Here is a 6,025-nt window from a genome sequence, read left to right as displayed (position 1 = left end):
TTTGGACAGTGAGTGTGTGACGGATGGTACAGTGTGTTGTGACAGTGAGTGTGTGACGGGATGGTACAGTGTGTTTGGACAGTGAGTGTGGTGACGGGATGGTACAGTGGGTTTGGACAGTGAGTGTGTGACGGGATGGTACAGTGTGTTTGGACAGTGAGTGGGTGACGGGATGGTACAGTGTGTTGTGACAGTGAGTGTTGACGGGATGGACAGTGTGTTGTGACAGGATGTGTGCGGGATGGTACAGTGTGTTGTGACAGTGATGTGTGACGATGGTACAGTGTTTTGGACAGTGATGTGTGACGGATGGGACAGTGTGTTTGGACAGTGAGTGTGTGACGGGATGGTACAGTGTGTTTGGACAGTGAGTGTGTGACGGGATAACAGTGTGTTTGGACAGTTGATTGTGTGACGGGATGGTACAGTGTGTTGTGACAGTGAGTGTGTGACGGATGGTACAGTGTGTTTTGGACAGTGACTGGTGACGGGATGGTACAGTGTGTTGTGACAGTGAGTGTGTGACGGGATGGTACATGGTGTTGTGACAGTGAGTGTGTGACGGGATGGTACAGTGTGTTTGGAACAGTGAGTGTGTGACGGGATGGTACAGTGTGTTTGGACAGTGAGTGTGTGACGGGATGGTACAGTGTGTTTGGACAGTGAGTGTGTGACGGGGATGGTACAGTGTTGTTGTGACAGTGAGTGTGTGACGGGATGGGTACAGTGTGGTTTGGACAGTGAGTGTGTGACGGGATGGTACAGTGTGTTGGACAGTGAGTGTGTGACGGGATTGGTACAGTGTGTTTGGACAGTGAGTGTGTGACGGGATGGTACAGTGTGTTTGGACAGTGAGACGTGTATGACAGGATGGTACAGTGTGTTGGACAGTGAGTGTGTGACGGGATGGTACAGTGTGTTGTGACAGTGAGTGTGTGACGGGATGGTACAGTGTGTTTGGACAGTGAGTGTGTGTGACGGGATGGTTACAGTGTGTTGGACAGTGAGTGTGTGACGGGATGGTACAGTGTGTTCTGGACAGTGAGTGTTGTGAACGGTATGGTACAGTGTTGTTGTGACAGTGAGTGTGGGACGGGATGGTACAGTTGTTTGGACAGTGAGTGTGTGACGGGATGGTACAGTGTGTTTGACAGTGAGTGTGTTACGGGATGGTACAGGTGTTTTGACCGTGAGTTGTGACGGATGGTACAGTGTGTTTGGACAGTGAGTGTGTGACGGGATGGTACAGTGCGTTGTGACAGTGAGTGTGTGACGGGATGGTACGAGTGTGTTGTGACAGTGAGTGTGAGACGGGATGGTACAGTGTGTTGTGACAGTGAGTGTGTGACGGGATGGTACAGTGTGTTTGACAGTGAGTGGTGAGACGGATGGTACAGTGTGTTTGGACAGTGAGTGTGTGACGGATGGTACAGTGTTTTGTGACAGTGAGTTGTGTGACGGGATGGTACAGTGTGTTGTGACAGTGAGTGTGAGACGGATGGTACAGTGTGTTTGGACAGTGAGTGTGTGACGGATGGTACATGTGTTTGTGACAGTGAGTGTGACGGGATGGTACAGTGTGTTTGTGACAGTGAGTGTGAGACGGGTGGTACAGTGTGTTTGGACAGTGAGTGTGAGACGGATGGCACAGTGAGTGTTGTGACAGTGAGTGTGTGACGGGATGGTACAGTGTGTTTGGACAGTGAGGGTGACGGGATGGTACAGTGTGTTGTGACAGTGAGTGTGTGACGGGATGGTACAGTGTGTTGTGACAGTGAGTGTGTGACGGGATGGTACAGTGTGTTGTGACAGTGAGTGTGTGACGGGATGGTACAGTGTGTTGTGACAGTGAGTGTGTGACGGGATGGTACAGTGTGTTGTGACAGTGAGTGTGAGACGGGATGTACAGTGTGTTGTGACAGTGAGTGTGTGACGGGATGGTACAGTGTGTGTGACAGTGAGTGTGTGACGGGATGGTACAGTGTGTTGTGACAGTGAGTGTGAGACGGGATGGTACAGTGTGTTGTGACAGTGAGTGTGAGACGGGATGGTACAGTGTGTTGTGACAGTGAGTGTGAGACGGGATGGTACAGTGTGTTTGGACAGTGAGTGTGTGACGGGATGGTACAGTGTGTTGTGACAGTGAGTGTGTGACGGGATGGTACAGTGTGTTGTGACAGTGAGTGTGTGACGGGATGGTACAGTGTGTTTGGACAGTGAGTGTGTGACGGGATGGTACAGTGTGTTGTGACAGTGAGTGTGAGACGGGATGGTACAGTGTGTTTGGACAGTGAGTGTGTGACGGGATGGTACAGTGTGTTGTGACAGTGAGTGTGTGACGGGATGGTACAGTGTGTTTGGACAGTGAGTGTGTGACGGGATGGTACAGTGTGTTGTGACAGTGAGTGTGTGACGGGATGGTACAGTGTGTTGTGACAGTGAGTGTGTGACGGGATGGTACAGTGTGTTGTGACAGTGAGTGTGTGACGGGATGGTACAGTGTGTTGTGACAGTGAGTGTGTGACGGGATGGTACAGTGTGTTTGGACAGTGAGTGTGTGACGGGATGGTACAGTGTGTTTGGACAGTGAGTGTGTGACGGGATGGTACAGTGTGTTTGGACAGTGAGTGTGTGACGGGATGGTACAGTGTGTTTGGACAGTGAGTGTGTGACGGGATGGTACAGTGTGTTTGGACAGTGAGTGTGTGACGGGATGGTACAGTGTGTTTGGACAGTGAGTGTGTGACGGGATGGTACAGTGTGTTGTGACAGTGAGTGTGTGACGGGATGGTACAGTGTGTTGTGACAGTGAGTGTGTGACGGGATGGTACAGTGTGTTTGGACAGTGAGTGTGTGACGGGATGGTACAGTGTGTTTGGACAGTGAGTGTGTGACGGGATGGTACAGTGTGTTGTGGACAGTGATGTGTGACGGGATGGTACAGTGTGTTTGGACAGTGAGTGTGTGACGGGATGGTACAGTGTGTTTGGACAGTGAGTGTGTGACGGGATGGTACAGTGTGTTGTGACAGTGAGTGTGTGACGGGATGGTACAGTGTGTTTGGACAGTGAGTGTGTGACGGGATGGTACAGTGTGTTGTGACAGTGAGTGTGTGACGGGATGGTACAGTGTGTTGTGACAGTGAGTGTGTGACGGGATGGTACAGTGTGTTTGGACAGTGAGTGTGTGACGGGATGGTACAGTGTGTTGTGACAGTGAGTGTGTGACGGGATGGTACAGTGTGTTGTGACAGTGAGTGTGTGACGGGATGGTACAGTGTGTTGTGACAGTGAGTGTGTGACGGGATGGTACAGTGTGTTGTGACAGTGAGTGTGAGACGGGATGGTACAGTGTGTTGTGACAGTGAGTGTGTGACGGGATGGTACAGTGTGTTGTGACAGTGAGTGTGTGACGGGATGGTACAGTGTGTTTGTGACAGTGAGTGTGTGACGGGATGGTACAGTGTGTTGTGACAGTGAGTGTGTGACGGGATGGTACAGTGTGTTGTGACAGTGAGTGTGTGACGGGATGGTACAGTGTGTTGTGACAGTGAGTGTGTGACGGGATGGTACAGTGTGTTTGGACAGTGAGTGTGTGACGGGATGGTACAGTGTGTTGTGACAGTGAGTGTGTGACGGGATGGTACAGTGTGTTTGGACAGTGAGTGTGTGACGGGATGGTACAGTGTGTTGTGACAGTGAGTGTGTGACGGGATGGTACAGTGTGTTTGGACAGTGAGTGTGTGACGGGATGGTACAGTGTGTTTGGACAGTGAGTGTGTGACGGGATGGTACAGTGTGTTTGGACAGTGAGTGTGTGACGGGATGGTACAGTGTGTTTGGACAGTGAGTGTGTGACGGGATGGTACAGTGTGTTGTGACAGTGAGTGTGTGACGGGATGGCACAGTGTGTTGTGACAGTGAGTGTGTGACGGGATGGTACAGTGTGTTGTGACAGTGAGTGTGTGACGGGATGGTACAGTGTGTTGTGACAGTGAGTGTGTGACGGGATGGTACAGTGTGTTGTGACAGTGAGTGTGTGACGGGATGGTACAGTGTGTTGTGACAGTGAGTGTGTGACGGGATGGTACAGTGTGTTTGGACAGTGAGTGTGTGACGGGATGGTACAGTGTGTTGTGACAGTGAGTGTGTGACGGGATGGTACAGTGTGTTGTGACAGTGAGTGTGTGACGGGATGGTACAGTGTGTTGTGACAGTGAGTGTGTGACGGGATGGTACAGTGTGTTGTGACAGTGAGTGTGTGACGGGATGGTACAGTGTGTTTGGACAGTGAGTGTGTGACGGGATGGTACAGTGTGTTTGGACAGTGAGTGTGTGACGGGATGGTACAGTGTGTTGTGACAGTGAGTGTGTGACGGGATGGCACAGTGTGTTTGTGACAGTGAGTGTGTGACGGGATGGTACAGTGTGTTGTGACAGTGAGTGTGTGACGGGATGGTACAGTGTGTTTGGACAGTGAGTGTGTGACGGGATGGCACAGTGTGTTGTGACAGTGAGTGTGTGACGGGATGGTACAGTGTGTTTGGACAGTGAGTGTGTGACGGGATGGCACAGTGTGTTTGGACAGTGAGTGTGTGACGGGATGGTACAGTGTGTTTGGACAGTGAGTGTGTGACGGGATGGCACAGTGTGTTGTGACAGTGAGTGTGTGACGGGATGGTACAGTGTGTTTGGACAGTGAGTGTGTGACGGGATGGCACAGTGTGTTGTGACAGTGAGTGTGTGACGGGATGGTACAGTGTGTTTGGACAGTGAGTGTGTGACGGGATGGTACAGTGTGTTTGGACAGTGAGTGTGTGACGGGATGGTACAGTGTGTTGTGACAGTGAGTGTGTGACGGGATGGTACAGTGTGTTTGGACAGTGAGTGTGTGACGGGATGGCACAGTGTGTTTGGACAGTGAGTGTGTGACGGGATGGTACAGTGTGTTTGGACAGTGAGTGTGTGACGGGATGGCACAGTGTGTTGTGACAGTGAGTGTGTGACGGGATGGTACAGTGTGTTTGGACAGTGAGTGTGTGACGGGATGGCACAGTGTGTTGTGACAGTGAGTGTGTGACGGGATGGTACAGTGTGTTTGGACAGTGAGTGTGTGACGGGATGGTACAGTGTGTTTGGACAGTGAGTGTGTGACGGGATGGTACAGTGTGTTTGGACAGTGAGTGTGTGACGGGATGGTACAGTGTGTTGGACAGTGAGTGTGTGACGGGATGGTACAGTGTGTTGTGACAGTGAGTGTGTGACGGGATGGTACAGTGTGTTGTGACAGTGAGTGTGTGACGGGATGGTACAGTGTGTTGTGACAGTGAGTGTGTGACGGGATGGTACAGTGTGTTTGGACAGTGAGTGTGTGACGGGATGGTACAGTGTGTTGTGACAGTGAGTGTGTGACGGGATGGTACAGTGTGTTTGGACAGTGAGTGTGTGACGGGATGGTACAGTGTGTTTGGACAGTGAGTGTGTGACGGGATGGTACAGTGTGTTTGGACAGTGAGTGTGTGACGGGATGGTACAGTGTGTTTGGAATGTGTGACGGGTGTTGGTTTTGAGGTTCTAAGTACATTACTGTAATGTTACTGGAGTATTGATTGAGGTGCTGGTGTGCTTTTCTATCCTCAGTGACTGTAGAACGTTCCAGCCAAATTCGTATTGTTTGTAAATCAGGAATCACAACCTTAAGTGACTCCTGGAGATCAAAATATCCTGAATCTATTCCTCCCCCCCCCCCCCCCCCCCCCCCCCCCCCCCCATGTGCAACCCAGCATCCGTCAGTACGTTGTGCTTTTAGTGAGGTGGGGTAGTCTGCTGAGGAATTGACATACAGCAGCACAGGGACTTCGAGTTCTGTCACCAGTATTCTGAATGAAGAGTGGAGCGCAGGAATTCAAGCAAGAGGCAAAAGCACAAACGGGTATAATCAACTGGCCTGATAGCAGCACACCCTTAGTCTCAGTCACTTGAGGTGCACACACCCATATGGCCAGAATGGGAAGAAAACATAAGCG

The sequence above is a fragment of the Scyliorhinus canicula genome, chromosome 12 (genome assembly GCF_902713615.1).
Source record: "Scyliorhinus canicula chromosome 12, sScyCan1.1, whole genome shotgun sequence".
NCBI classification, from domain to species: domain Eukaryota; kingdom Metazoa; phylum Chordata; class Chondrichthyes; order Carcharhiniformes; family Scyliorhinidae; genus Scyliorhinus; species Scyliorhinus canicula.
This window is presented reverse-complemented; position numbering follows the sequence as displayed.